The sequence below is a fragment of the Petaurus breviceps genome, unplaced genomic scaffold (genome assembly GCF_028583685.1).
Source record: "Petaurus breviceps papuanus isolate PSGF00001 unplaced genomic scaffold, PetGlider_PUasm1.0 91133, whole genome shotgun sequence".
NCBI classification, from domain to species: Eukaryota; Metazoa; Chordata; class Mammalia; order Diprotodontia; family Petauridae; genus Petaurus; species Petaurus breviceps.
In genome coordinates, this window is record NW_027187419.1 from 95783107 (window position 1) to 95810073 (window position 26967).

At 36.9% G+C, this 26967-nt stretch overlaps 1 protein-coding gene across 2 annotated transcripts in view; it reads left to right on the forward strand.

Annotated features, from left to right (window-relative positions):
- B3GALT1 (beta-1,3-galactosyltransferase 1) overlaps window positions 1-26967 on the forward strand; it is a 747684-nt gene that overhangs the window by 486281 nt on the left and 234436 nt on the right. The gene's annotated exons all lie outside the window — the stretch shown is intronic.

Genomic DNA, 26967 nt, shown 5'->3' on the forward strand with positions numbered 1-26967 from the left:
TGTAGGGTGGTTTAATATTAGCATAATTAGACTGAAACCTCCTGGCAGATGACCAATAAGAAAAAAGCTCCATTATTACAAATTACACTGCAATAAATGTGGCAAAAACATTCTAGAAACTGAATGAGTTTTAATATCATTTGTGTCAATGACTCCATTCCCACATCATAGAATGTCTGGATATTATTCTTGGATCTCATGCACCTCTAAAATGTGGGAGAAACCTCTGAACCAATCAACAAGTATTTGCTAAGCCTTTATTGTATGCCAGGTACTGAGTATATAAAAGGCAAACAAAAACTATCCCTGTCCTCAAAGGAGCTTATATTCTAATGGAAAAAAAAACAACATGGACATATATTAGCATGTACTTATAAATATGAATCCTCAAATAGCTCCATGCATTTTGCTAGGGCAGGAAAAAATAAAGGATGAGAATAGTAGTTTTGAGTGGATTAAGGTTGGTGAATGGAGATAGTCTGTCAAATGAGGTGATATATGTAAAGGGTTTTGCAAATGTTAAAGTGCTTGATAAATGTGAGCTATTAGTGACTCAAAGCGCTCATCTTACATGTGCTGCTTCTTGTCTATTATTAGCCTTAGCCTTTTGGTGTAGCCAGACAGCTCCTATGGGGCAAATGGCCTTAACCATTGTTTTAGTCGACTATTTCCTTTGGTGCCAGATGTTTCAATTAGCAAGGTTTATTAGCAGTGGCAGCTTTAATGCTTTGTAGTTGGTGAGGATCTTACTGTGATGTCCTTTTAAGAAGGTGGCATACCTGGGGCTCTTATGAAATGGAAAACTGTCAAGGTTGATCCCAACTATCCCTAGAGATAAAACTACCCGTATTCTTCTGGTACCTGACTTAGTAAAACACACTTTTCACAGTCAACAAGTATTTGTTAAATAGACAGGAACTTCTCCTAATGACATTATAGTGACTAGCATTTAGATAGCTCTGTAATGTGTGTGTGTCTCATTTGGTCCTTCCAAGCAGCCAGGAAGACAGGTGCTATTATTCTCTCCACCTTATAGATGAGGAAACTGAGGATGAAAAAGATGCAATGACTTGCTCAGGGTCACACAGCTAAAAAGTATTTGAGCCAGGATCTGAATTCAGATCTTTCAGACTTGATGTCCTGAGCATTATCCACTGTGCCCCTTAGGTGCTAATAAGTACAAAAAAAAAAACCTAGAATATTGAACTGTGTTCTCCCATATCAACAGACCAATCCCCTGGAGAGAGAATGCTGTGCATTTTTCAATCAATTAAGTTTTGTAAACATTAATTCTACTTGGCAGGTAGGATTTGAAGTTTATGCATCATGTTCCAGAAGAGGATTTTTTTACCACTCATGTATTTAGTGTTTTCTCTTCTTATGATGGCTCCAAAATCATCATAAGGCTGCAAAAACTGGAATTTATTGCCGGAAGTGGTCTCTAGATGCTGCTTTGCCCTCCCACGCTGTCTGTACTGCTATTCACTTTATGATAGTGGGAATGCTGATGAATCCTCTAACAGGAATCTGACCTGTATTTTAAGAGGTCATTAAGAAGCAGGCAAGTAGAACATAGAAGAACTTTGGTACACTTAGAGATAAGGTGAAGTCAGACTCTATAGACATTGTAAACTTACTCCTTTGCAAGATGGCAAAGGAAAATAGTATAGATCCTCCAATCAAGACATTCCATTTTTGACTCTCAGCTGCCAGTACTTCTGTATGATTGCCAAATGCTCATTACTTGCACATTGATGCAGAAATCTTGGCACAGACACTTTCACCCAGCAGAGACCATGTCCACTTCATATTAATGACTGATAAAAGAATCTTTCCAAATATGAACTGAGAAGAGCTGTTCCTTCAGTACATATTCAGAGGTTCCCAATGTAGCCAAATGTTAGATGCATTAACCAAGGGATCCAAGATGAAGAGTGAACTTCTTGGGCTTTTGCATTACATCCCCAGATCTGATCAATGCCACTGTTATTCTAGATCCAGTGGATTCCATTTTCTGTAATTTCCTTAAATTCCTATTCGATTAACCAGAATGAAGAAGAAACTACTATACTTAACCGTGGAATTTTTGTTTTTTATCATGAGATAGATCTTTATTTTTTTATCATAACATATTCATTCACCACCAGGACCACAGGAGGAATAGACTAAGATTAATAGGACTCATGAACCACTCCTCCCAAATTCTCAAGCCACTGTATTATGTGTGTATAGATACTGAGCACCTACAATGTGCAGAGAAGCACTGGGCTTAGTGTTTGTGATACAATGGTAAAAAGGAAGTAATTTCCATCCCTAGGGAGCTTATATTTTAAAAGGAAGCAAGATGGAAATATACATAAATGCATAGGATATACGAAGTAATTTCAAGAAGAAAGTGGTACTAACAATTGGAAGCATCTAGAAATGGCTTGTGTATAAGGTGCCTACACCTGGACTGGGCTTCAAAGGAGGCTAGAGGTGGAGGTGAAACTAAATTTATCAAAAGCTTGACAAAGTGACTAGAATTTTCATCCAAATCTTTAAAAATGCCACTGTCTTCTTCCTCCAATGCAGCATGAGAAAGCTTAAACCTAGAATCAAAGATACCCACAGTTCTTTACATTTTGTCATGCCCCAGAGTGACTTCTAAAGTAACCAGTAGGGGGTATTGGCCAAGTTCCTTCCCCCTCATGACATATTGGGGAGGGAGGGAGGAGAGGAGGAGCAGAGGCCCCTTTTGAAAGTAACATTAACTCCCTTAGACCTATTGGGGATCATTCTGTAAATTAAAATTTCAGCAACCTGAAGAAAAAAAAATCTGCACAGGTCTCTACATAGTTTCTGAGTTATTGCCACTAAGGGCCATTTTTTCAAAGTGGAAATTTCCTGTGAGTGTCTGAGTCAAACTCTCAAAATGTTAGAGCATGTCTACATCACCAGGATGAACTGAATGTGGGACTGAAAATGTTGTCTAGCTATACAAGTAGTCAATCCAGTGTTTCTAGGTCCTGACCAATGCTGAGCACAGTGCCCGGCTCAGGGCAGAAACATAATAAAAGTTTATGGACTGATGACTGACTGACTACACCATTCTGCCATAGTGGTGGGTTATGCTAAACTAGGTTGACTAAGTTTTATGCATTTGTTTATAGACACTACCTAACATAATTACAGGTCCTTATATAGTATATAGCATATAGTAGGTGCTTCCTTTGTGTTCTAGGAGAGAAAATGTCATTTCCACAAATGTCTAACTTATAGAAATTAGTGTATATGAGAATTTAGCTCACTCTTTGACTCATTTTATGGAGAGAGAAAATGGTACAATTCAGTGAAGAGCAAAATATTTCTTCATTCAGTACTGCAGCCACAAGAAAAACAAATACTTTCTAGGAAATATTCAGCTTAATTTCCACCTTCCATCTCTATAGCACTCAGTATACCCTTGAGAGCTGTAAGACTCTCTATTGACTGTAGGACAAACTACATGCTGCTCAACTTGGCATTTAAAGCCCTTTATAATCTAGTTCCATCCTACCTGTCCAGGTTTATTACCTATCACTCCCCTCAACCCACCATTTCCAGTCAAACTAACCTATTTACTCTTTCCTCTAAAATTTGGCATTTTACCTCCCTCCACCAAACCTTTGCATAGATCTCCAGACTGTATTTCTGGACTGTCCTGCAACCAGACATTGTTCTTATAAACCCTAGCTTTCTTCAAGTTTCAATTCATGTACTATATCCTATTAGATTGCTTTCCTGATTTTTTTGGATTTTGTAAATCTATTTGTTTGTACAATTATTGTTGTTTTTCAGTCATTTCAGCCACATCTGACTCTTTGTGACCTCATTTTGGGCTTTTCTTGGCAAGAATACTGGCTATTTCCTTCTCCACCTCATTTTAGAAATGAAGAAAACTGAGGCAAGCAGAGTTAAGTGACTTGTCCAGGGTCACACAGCTAGTACATGTCTAAAGCCAGATTTGAATTCATGAAGATGAATCATCCTGATTCCAATCCCAGTACTCTATCCACTATGCCACCTAGTTTCCACTGCACAAAGAATCACACATTTATTAAGTGTGTCCACATGTCCACCTGATCTGCAGGTGCTCTGCTGAAGGAACGTAAATCTTGATCACTGAAACTTCCCAAGATATCTTGGAATTTATGGGTTAGATTTCTTTCTTAAGGACCATGTCTTGAACCCAGATCACTCTGGCTCTCATTGATTGGCCAACAATAGATCACATTCCAAGCCTCACCTAGTCATCCTTTGGGTCCAGAAGACTCAGAGCTAATATAAATAGCAGCTGTTTCTGTTTTGGCCAGAAACCCTGAGGGTCTTCCCCTCCCAGACTGATCTTTTTGACTAGGTAAAAGAGGGCATTCTCTGCTTCGTTTCTTACCTAACCTTAATCACTGAATGGGCATTGCCTCAGTCAAATTGAGACCTGGAAAAGAACGTAGCTTAAAAAGGTCAGTGTCCCCTACTACATCTGGGGCCATCTCTAGTCATCCTGATCTATATCTTGCCCCTGAGCCCAAATGACTCCAGAGGAGAAAGTGAGGCTGGTGACTTTGCACAGCCCTTCCTCACTTAAATCTAATTCACTTGCAAATCATAGCATCACCTTCCCGATGTCAAATTCCCCTTCCAGAAGGAGGGACCGACAATAATGACTGTATTGCCAGGCACAGGTACTAGGGGTGCAAAGAAAAAATGAAAACATCCTCTTTCCTGTAAGAGCTTGCATTTGAACGGCAAAGATAATGTATAAGTGGCAAACTTACAATGAAATAACTGGAAACGGCAGGGGGGGAACTTCCAATTGAAGGTGGTACTTGAACTAGGTCTTTAAATATGCTAGAAATTCTAAGAGATGAGGTAAAAACCGTCTAATCATAAGAGCTGGCTAGTGCAAAGGAACAGAGATGCTCAGAGATGCAGCATCATACATGAGGAACAATACAGAGGATGGTATGACTGGATCATAGAGTCTGTAGAAGCAAATAATGCATGAAAATCCCAGAAGGATAGGAAGAGACCAAGTTGTGAAGAGCCATAAATACCAAAGAGAGGAGTTTGCATTTGATCCTAAAGAAAATTGTGTTTGAAACTTGAGTTTGTTAAGTAGTGAAGTAACATAGTAAGACCTTTACTTTAGGAAAATCACCTTTGCAGCTGTGCAGAGAACTGATTGAAGCATGTAGAGATTTGAGGCAAGAAGATCAGTTAGGAAGCTATTGCAATAGTCTGGTCAAAGAGAAGGTTCAACTCTTTCTCAGAGACTGGAGTAAAAGAGTGGGGAAAAGGGTCACAAAAGTATGAGATGAGGAGAAGGGGAGATGAGGGAGCTCATGGGAAACAGCTTTATTTTTTGGTCAAGTATAAGATGTCTTAAGGTATAAAGAGAGGGTGAAGGGCTTAAGTGTGTTTAAGGAACCACAAGGAAAAAAGAGAAAGTTTGGAACTTTCTAAAGTGGTAAATGGGATAAACAGTTGAGGAATAATAAAAAGATTACTTAGGGCACCCAAGTGGCACAGTGAATAAAGTGTTGGGCCTGGAGTCAGGAAGCCCTGAGTTCAAATCTAACCTCAGACATTTCTTAGTTGTGTGACCCTGAGCAAGTCACTTAACTCTTTTTGCCTCAGTTTCCTCATCTGTAAAATGAGCTGGCCAGAGATGTAGTGTTGTTCAGAGGCAGTTATGTCTCAGTGAGTTCCAGAAAATGGAAAGAACAAATAAAGAAGAGAACTAAACTGAAAAAGGTTTTTTAATTATCAAGTGGGACATTATGGAGAGGAGGGTTATGGTGGATGAGAGTGAAAGAGTAGATATCAGCAGTTGGTGAGTGTTCTTCATATTCAGAGATTAAGTATCGGTGGAATTTGGGGTCAGTAAAGTAAGAGCTAGTTGGAGCATCCTAACCATTTGGAAATTAATCAAGGTAGATCATAAATGGAAGACATTCCATTGATAAAGGAAGGTGTTTAGAAGGTTCAGGGTTTCCCCAAGATTCAGAAATATTGTCAGATAGTGTTGCTATGTCTCCAGGAAGTCCCCAGTAGAATGTACACTCCTTAAGAGCAGGGATTGTTTTGTCATTTCTGACTTTATAGCTCCCAGAGAGATGAAATACCTCCCACAAAATGACTTGCTTATTGGATTGGACTGGAGAACAAAACCCACCTTCTATTAATTATCAAGGAAGTGGGGAGATGGAATTTCCCATTTAAGGATAAATCCATGAAGGGCTTTCCTCTGAAGACTTGTAATAGCCTGATTGCTCAGCTGTGGATAAGAGGAAGAGGATGTTCAATTAAATCTAACAGTGATTAGAGTTAGACACCAGAGTATGCAAAATATAAGACACAGCCCAGCATTCAATGAGCTTGCAGTCTAACTTGATAAACAGGGCCTGCATTTACCAAGTAAAGCATAATACAAGACAGGACATAAATGCCAAAATCTGTGATATAGACAATTGCTGTAGATTACAGTGCCTGATATGTAGTGGATATTTAATAGCTCTGCTTTCTTTCTCTCCATCTCCCTCTCTTTATATTAATTTATTATATATACATACATCTATTCATTTATCTACCCATCTGTCAATTCATTTAGACATCCATCATTTACCAATAAATATTATTGATCTGACTAGCCATCTATCTATCTATCTATCTATCTATCTATCTATCTATCTATCTATCTATCTATTATCCATAAGATCAGACTGACAATTGTTACTACTAAATTTCATTATTCCAGGAAAATTATTGCAGTTAGTCTATGTTATTTACCTAGCTCTTTCCAATTATTCTCCCTACAAGACTTCATGAAAGCAGGGGCCACTCTTAGCTAAATTATATATCTTCTTTGGTAACTAGATTGTACAATGGGTAGAGCACTGGGCTTGAATTAGGAAGATTCATCTTCATGAGTTCAATTCTGCCCTCAGACACTTACTAGCTGTATGACACTGGCCAAGTCACTTAACCCTGTTTGTCTCAGTTTCTCATCTATAAAATGAGTTAGAGAAGTAAACAGTAGACCACTCCAATATCTTTCCAAAAAAAACACCAAATGGGGTCACGAAGCATCAGACATAACTGGAAAACAACTGAACAACAACAAAAATATCTTCTTTAGACCGTAACAGTCTTCTGTTCACAAAAAGCACCAAATAAATTTGGGGGGGGGTGCTTTTTAAATTATTTTAATGTTATATAAGCACTTTGGGATAGACACAAGCCTTTTAATGTTATAAAAAGTATAATTTCTTTAAACTTTTTTCCTTTAACACTCATGGGCACACTATATTAGCATGTGCTCTATTTCAACGCATTGTAACATTTGTTAAATTTCTATGTGTAAGGTACTGTCCTGTGACTAGAGATATTTTTTTTAATAACATAGGATCATAGAGTGAGTTAAAACTGATCTTGGTAGATTAATTGAGTCTAATTCTGTTGTTTTGCAGATGAGGAAACCAAGACTCAGAGTGGTTAAGTGACTTACCAAGGATTACACAGCTAAGTTAGGTGTCTGAGGCTGGATTTGACCCTAGTTCTTCCTGATGCCAGATCCAGCACTTTAGCCACCACTTTACAGCTGCCTCTCTAAATCCTTCTCCTCAAGGAGCTTTCAATATATTGGAAGAGGGAGCAGGAAATAAAGCATATGCTGACAAATCTATAATACAAGTTAGAAATGTATTAAATTAATAAAATGTAGATAGAAAATTAGTAAATACAGAGTAGCAAAAAGAGGCTCAAAAAATTAGAGATCAAGGGTAAAACCCTCGGAGACCTCTGTTTGAAAACCAGCAGCCTTCTCTTACTAGCATTTTAATCTCTTTGGCAATGCCAAGACTACACTTATATTTTCTTTTTGCCTATATATATATATATATGTATATATATATATATATATACACACATACATATATCCATATATACGTAAATGTTGGAATGTCAGCTTCTTGAGGGCAGGTCGACATCATGCCTGGCACATAGTAGGAGCTTAATAAACACTTGTTTGAGTGATTAAAAAATAAAGAAATGAGGAGTTACCTTCTAGCTAGAGGAATCAGGGTTAGCTTCCTTATTAAGTAATCACTTGAGCGGAATCTTAAGGAGATGTGAATAATCATCAATAAGCATTTATTAAGGATATACTGTGTGCCAGATACTGTGCTACCTGCTGCTAGGCTAAAAAGACAGACAAAACTATGGTCCTTGCCTTCAAGGAGAATACGCTATAATGGAAATATAGGAAGAAATGGCTCCAGGGCCAGCCATGGAGGAAGGGAAAGGAAGGAAAAGGAACAAGCATTTACTAAACACCTAATATGTGCAGGCACTATGGTAATGCACTTTACAAATATCATTGAATTTGAGCCTCACAACATGCGGTGGTGCTGTTGTTCCCATTTACTGTGGAGAAAACTGAAGCTGAAAGAGGTTAAATGACTTGCCCAGGGTCTCAGAGCTATTAAGTATGTGAGGCTCAATTTGAACTCAGATATTCCTGATTCCCAGGTCCAGCACTTTACTTCTCAGCTACCAAAAAGAGATATAAAAATGAAATGGAGAAAAGAATATAGGTGAGTTTGACTGGAGCACAGAGTATATCAAGGGGAATATGGTGAAATTAAGCTGGCATAGTAAACTGGAGCCAGATTGTGGAGGTCCTTGAATGCCAAGAAAAAAGAGTTCATACTTTATAGGCAACGAAGAGCCACCAAAAGTATTTTAGCAGGAGAGGTTTGTGATCAGACATGGGCATGTGTATTAGGTAAATTATTGTTGCAGTTACATGAAGTTATAAGCAGTTATATTCCTAAAGAATAGAGACATTAAAGAGAAAGCAATAAAAACATGTAGGAGGCCATTGATTCAAGTAAGAGGTAATGAGGGCCAGAGCTGGGGTAATGGTCTATCCATTGCTGGATTCAGTATATAACAAATGGAATTATTGTCTATATTAACAAAGCAACCTCTTTATTACTATAATTCAAATATTTTAACTTGATATCAAGATGGAAGCTGTCAAAATTGAATTTTTAAGAGAGAATCATAAACCAAGAATTCATTGTAGTTTCTGTAATTGTTTTTTGAAAGTCATACTATCTTATGAAGTGAAATTATTGAAACTTGAAACAAAAATTATTTGAAACTTTATTGAAGGCTTAAAGTTATTATAACAGAGCAGAGGTAAAATAGAAATAGGTCCTCTTCCATAGATATATTTTCTTACTTATATTTGATAAAATATTACATACATGTAGTAGTTTATTTTATAAAAGTGAAAAGCAAATACAGATTTAATTGTAACCTGAAATGACCAGTTGTCCCAAAGGTCACATGTGGACCATGCCATAATTATATGTAGACTCTTGAAGGCCTCATTCAAGGACAAAAGATCTGAATGCCATTTGAAGCGTTACTTTTTTAATTATATTGGAACACTTGGCTAATAAGGCCCACCTCTGTGGTTGCATACAGAAACATTGGTCCCACCCTATGAGTGGCATTCAGGAGGATCTCTCACAATTTGGAATTATCAAATGTTTCAACTCTATTTAAAAATTATTGGAGAAATGCAGCTTAGCCAAAGGATGTCAAAATGTTCCTCTTTAAAAGTTTATAAATGATACAACTAATATATTGCTTCAGGAGTTGAACAAAGGATTGTGGGAAATTTTGGCAAGCTATGCAAAAGCTTGGGAGGAAACTGAGTTGAAAAAGAAACATTTGTTTTTAAGGAAATTTTTGTTCTTTTTGACCCTATTTTTTGGAGAATACAATTTTTAGAATGATTTAAAAAAAAGTTTGAGATTTTTCCAAATTGCTGCCCAGGCTTTACTCTGTACCACCCTAACTCCCACAATGATTTCTAAAAATTATTCAAAGAATAGATTTTCTTAGTTAAAACTATATACGGTTTTGAATCACTACCAAAAAAAAAAACCAACACATGGGACTTATTGTTAGAAAAGCACTTTAAAATGTTACAGAATGCAGAACATTTTGAGGTACTTGGCACAGGAAAGAAGGCTAGGATTCTGCAGAAGGGATATCCCTTCTGCAACCTAGTAAAGCACATTTGTAAGACACCTCCTCTAACTCTGGTTTTCCCCTGTTTCAGATGGCTGGATCTTTTGAAGCCTGTGGCGGGGCGGGCAGGCGGGGGAGGGGGGGCGGAGTGCAGAGAGAGGGAAGGGAAGGAGGGGGAATGGACTTTGTTGAAAATTCTCAAGCTATATCAAGAAATAAGTGAATTTCTGTCAGAATAGCAAAACTTGTCGCAATCTGGACAAACCTTTAGTTTTTAGTCTTTAACATGTTAAAAAATGAAACCTCAGAAGTAACTAAATGTTGGCACAGACAGTTCGAAAAATGAATGTGTTGAGACAAAGATCCCTGTGGTAAAAGTTGTATGCAATGAATTTTAGAGGGTTTTTTTTCTTCTTGTTTTCTCTTGGTTTCTTGTCTGAGAAGCAATTTTCTTTAGATGCTCTGTCCAAAATGTATTAACTTTCTCCATCTCTCTATAATGTTGAGGCTTTCTGCCATTTTCAAAACTTTTGCTGCTTTTCATAAGTTAGTTAAGGCAAGGGGAATCTAGATTCCCTAAAGAAATGAAATGTATGGTTCCATTTTAAAGAAAAATTAAAGCAAATTATATTAGTGAATGTTAATTTATTTTCTGGCTCAACTGTACTTTCAAATGTAATATACAGCATATAATCATTTTATGAATTAACCAAGTTCTAGAGTCACAAAACTTCAGATCTATAAGGGACACAGTCCAAATTATATATGAAAAAATTCCCACTCTGACATATGGAACAAGTGCTCCTCCATGACTTTTCTTGAAGATTGCCAAAGAGACTGGAGACTGCCTGCTCCACTTTTGGATAACTCTACTATTAGGATGCTTGAACCCTGATAGCCACACAAATTTTTCCTTTATTCAACTTCCCTCTTTTGTTCCTAGTTCTTTCCCTTGGGACCAAGCAAATCAAGTCTTCCGCTTGACAATCCTTCAAATGTTGTTGTTGTTAAGTTGTTTCAGTCATACCCAACTCTTCATGATCACATTTGGCAAAGATACTGGAATGGTTTGCCATTTCCTTCTCCATATCATTTTATAGATGAGGAACTGAGGCAAACAGGGTTAAGTGACTTGTCCATGATTGCACAACTAGTAAGTATTTAAGGCTGGATCTGAACTCAGGCCCTCCTGACTCTAGACTCAATGCTCCATCCACTGTACCACCTAGATGCCCAACCCTTCAAAGACTTGAAGGTAACTATCATATTTCTGCTTTCCACCCTGTCTTCTTTTCTCCTGGTTCCTTTTCTCCATTCTCAGTTCCTTCTTTTTATCTTCAGATGGCATGACCTTAAGGCCCTTCACCTTTCTGACTGCCTTCCTTTGGAAATTCTTCACCCTTTCAATGTCCTGCCTAGAATGGAATGTAATACTTGCTATGCTCTGACTAGGTCAGTGTACAATACAGTCCTCACCTCTTAATTCCTGGGAACTAGGTCTTCTTAAATGTACCCCAAGATTACATCAGTTCTGTTGGTTGCTTGGTCACACTGTTGATTCATGCTAATGTTGTAGATCACTAAAACTCCAGATATTTTTTCACAAAAATTGTTTTTTTTACAATGCCTCTCTCAGTTTGTATTTGTGAAGTTGGTTTTTTGAACCCATGTGTAAGACTTTACATTGATCCTTATTAAATGTAATCTTATTTGATTCAGCTTGTTAAAACCTTTTTTTAAATTTATTTTATTTTTCCTCAGTTACATTCAAAAAAATTTTAACATTTGTTTTTGAAATTTTGAATTCTAAATTCTCTCCCTTCTTCCTTCCCCACCCCAAGTCCCCCCTCACTGAGAAAGCAAGCAATTCAATCAGTTATACATGTGTAGTCATACAAAACATTTCCATATGAGTCATGTTGTAAAAATAAAACATAGACAAAAAAACCCTCGAGGAAAATAAAATTTTTAAAGTATGCTTCAATCTGTTTTCAGACAGCATCAGTTTTTCTCTGGGGATGAATAGCATTTTTCATCATAAGTCCTTCAAAGTTGTCTTGAATCATTATATTGCTGAGAATAGCCAAGTCATTCACAGCTGATCATCCTACAATATTACTATTACTTTGTACACAGTACATGTCACTTTGTATCAGCTCATATAAGTCTTTCTGGATTTTTCTGAAAGCATCCTGCTCATAATTCTTATACCACAGTAGTATTCTATTGAAATTATATACCACAATTTGTTCAACCATTCCTCAATTGATTGGCATTCCCTCAATTTTCAATTCTTTGCCACTAGTCGCTATAAATATTTTTGCACATAAAGGTCTTTTTCTTTTTTTTTTTTTATCTTGTTTGAGATACAGACCTAGTAGCTGTATTGCTAGATCAAAATGGATGCATGGTTTTATATCCTGTTGGGCATAGTTCCCAATTGCTCTATAGAATGGTTAAATCAGTTCACAATCTCCTAACAGTGCACTAATATCTCATTTTTCCCACATCCCCTCCAAAATTTGTATTTTCCTTTTCTGTTGTATTAACCAATCTAATGGATGAGGTGGTGCCTCAGAATTATTTTAATTTGCATTTCTCAATTTTTCATATGTCTATGGAAAGCCTTGATTACTTCATCTGAAAACTGTTTCTATCTTTTGATCATTTATCAGTTGGGGAATGGCTCTTATTTTTATAAATTTTATAACTTACATATATTTGTAATTATAAATTTTATAATTTATATATATTTATAATTATAAATTTTATAAATTTGACTTGGTTCTCTGTATGTCTGAGAAATGAAACTTTTATCAGAGAAACTTGCTTCAGTTACTATTACTGGCTGTATTTCCCTCCATCCTATTCCCCCCACCTTTTTATTCTATTCTCTCTCCTTTCAGCTGCTCCCTCCTCAAAAGTGTTTTGCTTCTCACTACCTCCATCTCCCAATCTGCCCTCTCTTCTATTCCTTCCGCTTTCTCTCATCCCCTTCTCTTCCCAGTTTCCTGTAGGGTAAGATAGATTTCTATACCCAAATAAGTATGTATGCTATTCCCTCTTTGAGCCAATTCTGATGAGAGTAAGGTTCACTCATTTCCCCTCTCCTTCATACCATTCTCTGCCACTGTAAAAGCTTTTTCTTTTCTCTTTCATGTGAGATAATTTACCCCATTCTACCTTCCCCTTTTCCTTTCTCCCAGTACATTCCTCTGTCACCCCTTAATTTTATCTTTTTAGATATCCCTTCAGATTCAACTCACACCTATGCCCTCTGTCAATATGTACTCCCTCTAACTGTTGTAATAATGAGAAAGTTCTTATGAGTTGCAAGTATCATCATCCAATATAGGAATGTAAACAGTTTAACCTCATTTAGTCCCTTATGATTTCCCTTTCTTGTTTACTTTTTTTTGCTTCTCTTAAGTCTTTTATTTGAAAGTCAAATTTTCTATTCAACTATGGTCTTTTCATCAAGAATGCTGGAACATCCTCTATTTTATTGAATATCCATTTTTCCTCTGAAGGACCATACTCAGTTTTGTGTGGTAGGCGAGTCTTAGTTGTAATCCTAGCTCCTTTTCCCTCTGGAATATCATATTCAAAGGCTTCTGATCCTTTAATGTAGAAGCTGATAAATCTTGTGTTATCCTAACTGTGGCTCCATGATACTTGAATTATTTTTTTCTGGCTTCTTGCAATATTTTCTCCTTCATCTGGGATTTCTGGAATTTGGGTATGATATTCCTAGGAGTTTTCATTTGAGGACCTCTTTCAGGAGGTAATCAGTGGATTCTTTCAATTACTATTTTACTATCTGGTTCTAAAATATCTATATAAAATATATAAAAGCAGTTTTCCTTGATAATTTCTTGATGGATGATGTCTAGGCTCTTTTTGATCATGGCTTTCAGGTGGTCTAATAATTTTTAAATTATTTCTCCTAGATCTATTTTCCACATCAGTTGTTTTTCCAATGAGATATTTCACATTGTCTTCTATTTTTTCATTCTTTTGGTTTTATTGTTTCTTGGTTTCTCATAAAGTCATTATTTGCTCAATTATAATTATTTTTTAAAGCAATTGGGGTTAAGTAACTTGCCCAAGGTTACACAGCCAGTTGTTTTTGTTTGGGTGTTAAGTATCTGAGGCCAGAACCTATCCCAGGTCCTCCCTACTCTGGGGCCAGCACTCTTACTCACTGCACCACTTAGCTGCCCCTCAATTATAATTTTAAAGGAATTATTTTCTTCAGTGAGCTTTTGGACATCCTTTTCCATTTGGTCAATTCTGCTTTCTAAGAAGTATTTTTGTTCTTTTTCTCAAAATCTTTTTGAGTCCTGACTGATATTTAATATGTTAACTACCCTAATATGAAATCCATTACTTAATATTCCTATGCATAATTGATTTTATCTTCTTACCTAGCAAAGTGATCCTAGATCTTTAGAGATCTATTAAATAGTATATAGATTTCCATTCCTTAAAAAAAATCAGCATTTTTAAGAAAAAAAGCAAGAAATTCTCTCTTTACTCTCCATGACTTCATACATTGTAGATTTTTAAAATTCTCATTTTAAGTCCACAAAGAATTATAGAACATATATTATTTTTTTCCCAACAAATCTTCCTGCCTTATGGAAAGATGAGTAAAAACCATCCCTCCAAGGACTTTATTATTTTTTCTAGTTGTGTGAGGGTGGATGAGGGGGGAGGGGAAGGTATGGAAGAGTCGGAGAACATGAAAGGAGCAGTGTGTGAAAAGGTTTTTGTCATTTTTAGGGGTCTCTTATTTCTGTTTGGAACTCCAGCTTCCTCTCTATGGCAGCATTTTCCCTCTATCATGAGAAGTAGGGAGAGGTTTTCTTTTCCATTTATCCCAGGCAGATAACTGGCTTTGTTTGAATACACCTTTAATTGATAGGATGTATTGCTAAGTATTGGGCTTTCTAATTACTAATGTAAACATACAAGTCCTTCTTAACAAATCTTAACAATTGCTAAATCACTCACATGGTTGCCCTGCTCTTAGGTGAAACTTTACAATTTGACATTTTTTAAAGCTAATTGCTTTCTTTTTGTCACTCTGGTAATTCACTCCAAGCACACTTTTTTTGATGGAAGATTAGTTCTGCATAAATATTTTGTGAATGAAATATCAGTAGAAAGTAAACCCTCTGCTTAAGATTCAGGGAGCAACTTTACAGTTATATGTCAGTGACTTAGTTTGGCCTTATTTCTCCTGGGCCACAACAGGACCTGAATCCCTGTAATATACAATTCAGGAAACTCATAAGCAAAAAGTTATTGAAAATAGCTTACACAAGGTATGTGCTTTGTATCCAAATACAGAGATAAAGTGCTAGGAATATATTTGTTTGGGGAGCTATTGCTTTGTATACATCTACAAATACACATCACATCTAAACATATTTTGAACACAAAAAGAGTGGGAATTTTCTTTAAATAATTGTAAAGGCTACTTCTTCAAAGCCTTACACATTGAGAGTTTTTAAAAGTAACAACAATGAAAATGCCCTTCTACCTAGCATCTAACTTAAGTGTTTATTGTATTCAAAATGTTTTTCTGGTGTCTACCAATTAATCCTCAGAGCTGCCCAGGGAAGTAGGTCGTTTTAATTCATTTTTTCTCTAAGGAAATGGAAGTCTCAAGAGGTTAAGTGATATATTTGACCAAGGCCACAGAAGTCAGTTGCAATTCTGGAATGGAGACTTTAAGCTTTTTCTCATATTCTTGCTCCAAGATGAGATGCAGGCCTCACCTATTCTGAAGACTTGCAAGAATAAATTGCATATAAGAACTGTTCATAAAGTGATTCTGGTTGAAGATGAGATTTGATTGGTGATGCTCCTTGAAATACTGTGGAATAGCAGAATAGGTGCCCTAAGATTGGGGATGGTTAACATATTATGTTTTTTTCCAAAAAGAAGGAAAGAGTAGAATCTGCAAACTATTTGCTGGTTAGTTGACTTACATTCTAAACAAAATTCTAGAACATGTTATTATGAAATAACAAAAGTGGTGATCACTAAGTTAGCATGAGCCAATTAAGACCCAGTGACTAATCTCACATACTTTTTTGATGAGATAATTAGTTTGGTAGAGTTCCTGTATTCACTGTACCCCTGGATTTCAGCAAAGCTTTTAAAAATGGATCTTGTGGTATCCCTGTGGACATGATTAAATGATAAGGGCCAGTTGATGGTATAGTTTAGAACCGCCAATCCAAAAACAAGCATTTATTAAGTGCCTATCATGTATTAGACACTATGCTAAGTGATGGACATACAAAGACAAAAATGAAAACAGTCCCTTCTACCACCAGAGAAGCTTGTTCATTATATACTATGTGGAAAAACAACATACACACATTATTGTACTGGCTGGAGCCAGGTTGTGTTGTGAAGGGCTTCAAATGCCCAACAAAAGAGACTTTATTTGAATCTAGAGGCAATAGGAAGGCACTGGAGCTTACTGCTCAGAGAACTGCTTTAGGGATATCACTTGGAAGCTATGCAAGGGCTAGATTGGAGAGGAAATAGACTTGAAAGAGATAAGCCAACTAGGAAACATGGTCCAGATAAGAGATGATAAGAAGCTGAACTCAGGTCGTAAATTTATGGGCATGGACATAGATTGTTGTGAAGGAAAAATTGACAAGATTTGGGGACTGAGTGTCTAAGTGAGGTGAGGGAGAGTAAGGCATCTATACTCATTACTATAAATAATAGTTATAAATGTATTAATGCCAACCTGAAGGGAGTTCTATAACAGAGGGTTTCAAATTTTGTCCGCTGTTTTGTTCAACATTATTATCGGAGACTTGCTTGAAGGTATTCAGGGTTTGCTCATAAAATTTGCAAATTCCACAAAGCATGGAATCAGGATCCAAAAAGATCTTGATTTGCAGGAATAATAAGCTGAGACTGATAAATTATCATTTCCATTCAGAGGACTCTAAGATTTATAAATCTAGCCTCAGTTTCTCTCTGAGCACCAGTATTCAACTGTCTACTGGGTAGCTCCATTTGGATATCTCCCCATACCCCAACCTACCCTTTCATCAAACTTTTCTATTTCCATTGAGAAAAACACCAGCCTTTCAGTCACCCACATTTGTAAACTCAGAATCATCCTTGGTTCTCCTCTCTCCCACTCTCCAATATTTAATCAATTGCCAAATCCTATCACTTCTACTTAATGAGCATTTTTCATATCCTTTCATTTCTCTTTTCTCACACAGTTATCACGCTACTCTAGACCTTCACCACCTCTTTCCAAATTGTATTCTCAGCTTCCAGTTTCTCCACTGTCTAGTCTCTCTTCCACATGGCTGTCTAGTCTAACCATAGCACTCTACCCAAGAACTCTCAGTGGTTTCCTATTGCCTCCAGGTGAAAACACATACCTCTTAGCTTTGATTATTTATTGTTATTAAAGCCTTTCACAACCTCTTGGCTATTGTCAACTTTTCTAAGTCTATTATTCCCCTTCATGAGGCTATATTCCAAACTACCTGACTTGTTCCTTGCCAAATTTGTCACTTTGCCATATTTCTGTGCCTTTGCATAGGCCAATTCCACTCTTAGAATAAACTCTTTCCTCACCTCCACTTCTTAGAATTCCTAGCTTCCTTCAAGATTTGGCTTCATGTGATTATCTCTTCCAGGAGGCCTTTCCTAATCTCTTTAGCTGTTAGTTAAAGACTCTAGTTTTTAAATTTACATGTATATGTTTATCTGTTTATATGTGGTAACCCTCCAATAGAATACAAGTTCCTCCAGGTCAAGGATTGTGTTCTGTTTGATGTTATATCCCCGGTACCTTTCACATAGCAGGACTTTAATAAAATTTTGCTAGCTTTGTTGGATTGAATTACTGGTCATTTAAAAATCAGTTGAAGAAAATATGGATATTTAACCTCAGAGAGAGCTATTTTGCCCCTCTTCATTTGGAAGAGAGGGTTAAACTTTTCTGCTAGGGTCTAGAGGGATAAACTTTAGAGCAATGTAAAGAAGCAGATTTTTGGCTTAGAAGAGCATAAGGGAAAGGTTTGGTTGGAGGAACCCAAAATGGAATGGATGGTTAGACTAAATCTTAGTGAGACCACTGGCTAGGGGTGGGGAACCTGTTGCCTCGAGGCATGTATGGCCCTCTAGGTCCTCAAGTGCAGCCCTTTGACTGAATCCACTCCTGCCCCAGGTCAACTGTACCCTAGGCCTATCTCTTCCTTAATCATTAAGCAATTGAGAAGTGGATGACAAGTTCCTTGTGCCTTTTTTTTTTTTTTTGGCTGCTAGGTCAACTTCTCCTGGCTAGGATCCTTTGTCACCCAGTTTCCTGCAAAAAACAGTGCAAGTTTTCTATTCTTTGTCCTCCTAAACCAGGGGTGGGAAACCTAAAGCCTCAAGGCCATATGTGACCTTGCAGGTACTTGAGTGCAACCTTTCCACTGAGTCCAGGTTTTACAGAACAAATCCTTTTATTAAGAGAATTTGTACCGTGACTTTTGGATTCAGTCAAAGGGCCACACTTGAGGACCTAGAGGGCCACATGTGGCCTCAAGGCCACAGGTTTCTAAACCCTACAATCAGCTTATAACAAAGGGCTTAAAAATAATAGTGAAAGTTGCCACATCACAGTAGTCTTGAAAGCTAACTGATTTTTCATACAAATGTAAAAAGAGGTAAGCCTAGATATATCTTAGTTGCCCCATTTCCTGACTGGCCTACCTTGAGGGGTAGTTGTGATTTCTGAGGTCCCTTCCCACTCTATAATTATGATTCACATACAGAATTTTTGTAATGTTACATAGTTATCATTAGCTGCAGAATCAAGCATTTTCCCCTCTTCAAATGTAAAAGGGAAAAACTACAGTCTTTGTTTCATGGAAGAATCAGAGCAGTGGCAGAATAGCAATGAAATCCTGGGCTTTAGTGGTGCCTCTGTCACCAGCTGAGCAAATAGTTGACTATCCTGGAGACCCAGTTTCCTCCTTTCAGAAATAAGAGAGAGGGGGGTCAGAATTAGTGGATGTCTCAGATCTCTTCCAGATCTAATATCCATGATTTTCACAAATTAAGGAAATGGTGGCCATGTTGTGCTGACTTAAAGATTGCAAAGCACACTTTGAATATTCCATTTCCTTAAAAGGTATTAGACAATGGTCATAATTGTCACTTTCATCAGGAGCGGAACTTCCATCTCTCCATGTATTTCTGCAGTACTTCCTCCCAAATACTGTGGATGGCCCTAGGTCAAGTTTCCATAGCCAAACTGACAGCTGTAGTTAAATAAGAAAAACATCTGGGGAAACAGCTGTTACAGTTAATTCAGTAGACTCTCACGCCTAGAGGGCTCCCTGATACTGGGCACAGTATCTTACATAATTTCACATTTAACCTGAATCTATTTCTTTGGATTTGCCAATTAGCCCAATCAGTGGACCAAATTACCCATAGAGACTATGATATATGCTTCCTTAGGCAGCTGATCTTCTAGGTTGATATAGGAGGGGAGGGACGGTGTATACGGAGCTCCCCCCATGTTTGAGTCAGAGATGTGCACTAGATGAACTTTAAGAGGTTATATTCATCCATAAAATGCTAATTATTTTACTTTCTGCTTCAGCCAAAATCAACATATTCTTGAAATAGAATTTACCAAGTGCTATGGCTTTCATATATGCAGATGACAATATATATAATCCCTCCATCATTGGACTGACACTTGAGATGCTAATGGATTATCCAAATCCAAACTCTTTTTTGTTTGTCTTGAATTTCTCTATAACATACAGAGCTATACTTGACCAGGGTTGTCAAAAACAATTCTAACAATTTTGTGAAGTCAGAGAATTCTAGAACCCGAATGGCCTGTAGAGATAAATCAGCTAGGTCAATCTCTTCATTTGGCTGATAAGAAAATGGAAGACCAGAGTGCTTAAATGTTTTGCCCAAAGTCACATAGCTAATTAATAGCAAATTTAGGACCAGAACTGCTTTCCTGGCTCCCAAACCAGTTTTTTTTTTCAACTCACTCCATTGCCTACTTAATAAGTTTGAAACTTTTGAAAGCACCCAAAGATATGGCATGTGGTCTGAGATCAAATTGAAAGTTGCTGATATTCAATCATCCTTTCCATTATCCACTGCTTCTTCTGGGATTGTTTAGAATAAATCACTATTATGAGACTCTGATATGATTGTTGTATAGGTGACTTATAAATGTGTAGATCTTACAAAAAACAATTTGCTCCTTTTTAATTCACAGCTGAAAATTTTTCAGGGTTGTTAATTTACAGAGGCATAAATCCCTTAAATGCCTATACAGTTACAGCCAGAATGAAATTATATTGCCCGTCTTTGACAGTTTATTAGTATTGGCAGGCAAAGTGTCTCCTGAATTCCTTTACTTTAAATTACATAGCAAGGGTGCTCACCAAAAGAATTACATAAGTGAGTGTTGGGAAAGAGGGATGAACATTAGCACAGTAGCGACTTACCTCCATTCTCAAACGTTTATGAAACCTGTCCCTTACAGTTTCTCTAAGAGTATGAGAAATACTGAGTTTTCAAAATGCGTTGACAAAGGCGAAGTGAAGTGAACAGGTGATGCAATTATTTGGATAATTCAGATCTTAACCTCTCCTATGCTGGGAATCCACAGCAGAAATAAGGAAGTTTGATGAAAGGATAAATTGAAGGGAAAGACATCCAGTTGTAATGATCCAATAAACTCCATATTGAGAATACTAGTTACTGAAACTCAGACACATATTTAAAGGTAAGATGACCTGAGCCATAAGACCCAGACTTATAGCAATAAACCTAAGGAAAAAGGAAGATGAAACCCAGAGAGCTGAATAATAATGACTGACATTTACATATTGTTTTAAGTATGCTGAAGCACTTGACATTTTTGTGTTTGACAATAACAGCCACTGGGTAAGGTATATACTACAGGTATAATTATCCCCATTTCTCAGATAAGGAAACTGAAGCCTAAAGAGATCAAATACCCTGACCAAGATTATATAATCATAGATCCAAGACTTCAAAACTAAGAATTCTGATTCCCTGGGCAATGCTCTTTCATATGAACTCTTTCCTATTAAAAATAAAAAATCCTTTTTACATGTTTTGCTAGAGCTCCCATCTGTTTTTTTGTTCTTTTATGAGAGATGAGTTGTACCTTTCCCAGCTATGAGTGATAGTGTTTTATGATAAATTTTTTAGACATGGTACCATCATCTCATACTAAAGGTTGAGGGATTACTGAGACAAAAAGAAGACAGTCTTTCTTCTCATTGCACTTCTTAGATTTCACCATATGCATTAACTTCCCTGTTCACTATCTATAAATACTTCCCCACTATCACTGTCCAACCAGGTTGCCCCACTCACCTCTTCTTTTTTGAGTCATCTATCTTCCACTGACTGATTCTCTTTATGTTCTCCAATTGTTTGGTCTCTATACGTGGTCCTGTAGTGTCCCATCCAAATAAAGTTCCTTCTTTGTTGATAGTTGCTCATCAGCCACAAACTTCAGGGGTTACTCAGTTAACTTGGAGCTCTAGGCCTCCATTCATTTAGTCTGTTGTGGGTCTAAGTACTTGTACAAAACACTACTCACAATTCCTTATTATGGTATCAAGGCTCTATCAAAACTAACTTTTAAATTAGAATAGTCTACATTATGGCTACTTGGGAATCTCTCTCATTTATAATCTTTTACTGTAGAACTAACTACATCTTGTAGTATTTCACCTACAATCAAATTTTTGTGTCATGAACTAAAAACATGGGGATGGGGGCAGTAATAACCATTTATATATAGAAACTACTATGTGGCAGGCAGTATGCTAAATGCTCTCTACAAACATTATCTCATTTGATCCTCAAAAGCACCTGGGGAAGTGGGCATTGTAATTATTATTATAGATGAGGAAACAGGCAAAGGTGAAATGACTCTCCAAAGGTCATGTAACCAGAAAATATCTGAGGCCAAATTTTAACTCAGGTCTTCCTGACTCCAGGCCCAGTCATCAAAGCAATGAGCCATCAGTTATTTCTCATTAGGTATGTTAGGTAGAATATATCTGTATGACTTAAGCAAACCAAGAGATTTTTTTTTCTTTTCCCATAAACAAATCCAGGCTGGTGGAATTTAAGTGTGATCTCACATTAGTCTGACAGGAATAATAACTTGTTACTCTGGGGCAGCTAAGTGGCACAGTGAATAGAGCACCAGCCCTGGAGTTAGGAAGACCTGAGTTCAAATCCGACCTCAAACACTTAACACTTACTAGCCATGTGACCTTGGGCAAGTCACTTATCCCCAATTGCCCCTCAAAAAAAAAGGCAAAATAACTTGTTGCTCATATCAGTGAATAAGTAAAGATTTCAGGATTATAGGAAATTCCTGATATATGAACACGAGTGGCAGAATCTTAAAGGCATTGGGTGAATGACAAATAGAAAATGTCCAGTGTATTACATGGAATGATCTCACTGACTTCTTCAGTCAGATATGACAGGGGTCAAAATTCCACCATTTGTCTTATACCTTTTTCCTATTTTTCTAAGCTTAACCAACCATGAGGATGCCCAGAATGGTAGGTCTAGTAATGACGAGTAATTATAAGTGGCTAGAATGGCTGCTGCCTCCTTTAAGAGTTCATTCTAAGCTAGAAAACATTTAATTGACTAAATGCTGAAGTTTTCCAAACACTATTCTTGAATAGTACCTACCTTTGTAACCCCCCTACCCAGGAGCTAAAAAATAGGAAGCCATTCCCAAACAGCACTAAATTCCATTAAGAATACATGTTCCCTGCTTGTTTGCTTCCTTGATCCTACTAAATATTTTAGTCCATGCTTCACCTGCTTCACCTAAAGGAAAAGGTCATTTCTAATTTATTTATTATTAGTTTGCCTTGATAAAAAACAAAATGGGAATGTGAGTCATTTGCAACAAGCTGTGGCCGTGAGACATCAAACTTGGAAAAATAGAATTGAAGGATTATTAGACTTCAACACCATCAACTTTTTCATTATTTTTAATGTTCCTTTTTGAGGATAACTTGAAGTGGTAAGATTAGACAGCCCATTAGGATTTATGAACACTGACTTCTAATAAAGTTCCTCTAATGCTTTACTTTGTGCAAAATTAGTTTCTTTAATAATAACATGCACAATATTCCATTCTAATATTTCAATACATTTGTCTAGGATTATTTGTGGACTATACAATTTTATAGCTATTTGTGACCTGATCTTGTGGCTTTTTCCTAAGCAAAAGTCTCATTGACTCAAATTAATTTTTTTAAAATGCTCTTGGACTTAAATCTACAATGTTAGCAATTGAGTGGAGCTAATGAATTCACTTCCTCTTCATGTCTTGTTAGATATTAGATGAATCTAGTAACATTACTTTGCAATAGAAACATCTATAAAATTAAAAAGAAAAATGTTAATAAAAATAAAATACAGGTTCAAACAAATTGTCTTTCCTTGTTTTTGTTGAGTCCCATCTGACTTCATGACCCCATTTGGGGTGTTCTTGGCAAAGAAGTTTGTAGTGGTTTACCATTTCCTTCTCCAGCTCATTTTATAGCTGAGGAAACTGAGACAAACAGGTGAAATGACTTGCCCAAAGTCATAGAGATACTTAAGTGTCTGAGGCAAGATTTGAAGCCAGGAAGATGAGTATTCCTGAGTCAAGAACTGGTGTTCCATCCACTCTATCACCTTGCTCCCCTTTCACTTTCCTTACTCATCTCCAAATCAACACGCAATCACTGGAGCAAACCAAAGACTTTCCTCTATACATTTTTTATTTCTCTGTTGGTTTTACATTTTTAAAGGAAAATTGTGTGTTTGTTTTAAGATTTAGCTTTAACTGGGGCAGCTAAGTGGTACAGTGGGTAAAGCACCAGCCCCAGCGTCAGGATAGCCTGAGTTCCACGTTGACTTCAGTCACTGGTTCTATGACCCTGGGCAAATCACTTAACCCCAGATGCCTCAACAAATAGCTTTCATCCTAAGCAAACCATTTTTGAAATCATATTGAAATAAAGTGAGGACCATCGTCCAAGCATAATGATTACTCCTCTTTAGACAACTACAAACATCCTATTTGCTCTTCATCCTGTGATATCCATGGGAAATGGGTGTCCAAGTAGACACATCTACCAACCCACTATCAAAGCTCTCTATTTGTATAGAACCTGGCTGCAATTATTACCAATTGCCCTAATGCTGTTCTCACATCCTCCCTGCCTGTAATGCCCTGCAATCATATCTTCAGACAATGGAAAGCATTGTTTTTTCCTGCTTGAACCACAAAGGGGACTTCTGTTGTAGTTATGTCCTTTAATGGTGTTTTGGTAGTAGGTATCTTTCAAAGAGAAGACTAGGTTTTTTAATTTACTATGTGTTTCAGGTTACATTTTTTTAAAGTTCCCTATGTATTTTGGAATACTTGTAAGTTCCCTACCCAGGTTGACTGGCAAATGGTCACTTGCCTATGAATTCCAAAGTACTACATTGGCAAAGCTCTCTTGGAAAAGTCTTGTGATTCATTTCATCCTTACTTTGGAGGAGCTACAAAGTAGGGTGGAGGTTATTTATGACAGAGACCTGGTGATCTTAAAGCAGTCACTGAGAACTTGGGGGAATCATACAACCCATTTTTAAAAGTTATATATTATTCCAATTTGCTTAAGCCCTATTTTTAATGAGCACTAGAAATATTAAAATGAGACTGTGCTGAAGGATTTGGTAACCATGGCAACACAATGCTGAGAAGGCACCTATGGCATTCTAGGATATTAGAACAAATATGCTATGATTCCTTTCCTTCGGGTTTCCCTTTAAGCACCAAGTGTAGAAGAGAGGTAGAGAGACAGCGAGGGTAAGAGAAAATGTGTCTCTGAATGTGTTTTAAATGTTTTGAAAAATGAGGGAAATGCAAGATCAGAAAAAAATGAATGCAAGTCAAGATGCTATCCAAAACTAACTAAAAACCCCTTGACATTGGAAGTACAGAATGTGAGAAGATAGACACACGGAAAGCAAATTAAGGTCCTTACCAGGAAGTCTTGATTTTATTTCCTGCAAGTTAGAATCAGTGGCAGTAGTGTGAGACCAAAGAGTAATATGATCGAAAAGTTTAAACAAATTGCTTTTATAGCAACTAGTTCGTTACTAGTGATACGTGAAATAGAATCACAAAAAGAACACTTTTAAATGAGCTTACTGCAACCACAACATGATATCGATTGTGTTTGCAGTTAGTCCCACATTAGATTTCTAGTCTTTGTTATGAAGCTTATTTACTAATTGGTTCCAGGGGGGTATAAATTAATAATGTACCTGCTGTTTAATATCATATTAAATTACAAGCATCGAAAAATCAAATATCCTCTGAAACCTGGATTTACACAATAAAGTGTTGAGTATTCTCTATAATTAACAGACATTAGGCAGTAAAACCCTCTCATTTGATTCTCTTATCCCATAATTCTTCCAGTTATGAAAATGAAGTTAGGTGAGAAATGTTACTACAAAGGTATGAAAGGACACTCAAGAGACATTAGGATGGGGGAAAACTTGGCCAGAGTAAAATTGTGTGGCAATGGTTTCTCTGAATATTAACTCAGACACGTTTAGGAATCCCTGGGATTGAACTGGTTGATGTACTCTGGTAGGGCTCATCCTTCTAAGAGACATATCTGGAACTTTCTTCTTTACATCAGTGACTCTTGTGTGTGTTCCCTGCAATGGCACAGCCCATAACTCTTCTATATCTTCTTTTTTTTTTTTTTTTTAAACAATTGGAGTTAAGTAACTTGCTCAAGGTTACACGGCCAGTTATTTCTGGGTGTGGTGCTGAGTATCTGAGCCCGGGATTCGATCTCCAGGTCATGCCGACACTGGAGCCGGTGCTCTTACTCGCTATGCTACCTGGCCGCCCCTCTTCTATATCTTCTTATTCCATGCAGTTCTTAACAGTGTCCTCCCGTAAATTCTCCACAAGGCTCCACTCAACATATTAGGGATCTTCCTCTCGATTTCTTGGTGTTATATTGGTACCAATGCTACACACAAGAATTATTCTTCATTCTCACTTCAAAACTGGGTCACCTTTTTTCTGGTCATACATCTAGATATTGAGATTTTTATTTTTTATGTATGCATATTAATAATAATGTGAAACCTGTTTAAACACACTTTTCAAAAATTCAACTCAACAAATGATGATTAAGCACTGGTACGTCCAAGACATTAAGCTAGAGAGGTGGTATGGAGGGCAGGGTACAAAGCCTTATGTTATCTCCACTACCCTTTCAATGACCCTCAATTTTTATTCCTATAATAGTGTTCTATGACAGATATCTACTTAGCATTATTCTAAGAATTATTGATTAAAAAATATTGACTTTTGTTTCAAACAGAAATTTAGGGTCATGAAAAGCATTGTACAATTTCTTAAGTGTAAGCCAGCCTACACATTTCATCCTATTCAATTTTGGGCCCAGTCCATGGTCCATCTGCAGCATATCCAAGATGAAACAAACTCTATAGACTGCCCATCCAACTGCATGTCACAGTTTGAACAATATGTCTTCTTCATCTACTTGGTTTTTCCTGAGTGGATAAACCAAATTCTTTTGTGTGATTAAGGTTCTCCAAGGCACAGTTCATTACCCCATAGATGTTGAAATCTTTCAAACACTTTTCTTTCAGGATGAAAATGTGACATTTGTATGAACCCCTGGATTGCAATAGAATCTCCTCAATAAGATAGATAGATAGATAGATAGATAGATAGATAGATAGATAGATAGATAGATAGATAGATAGATAGAT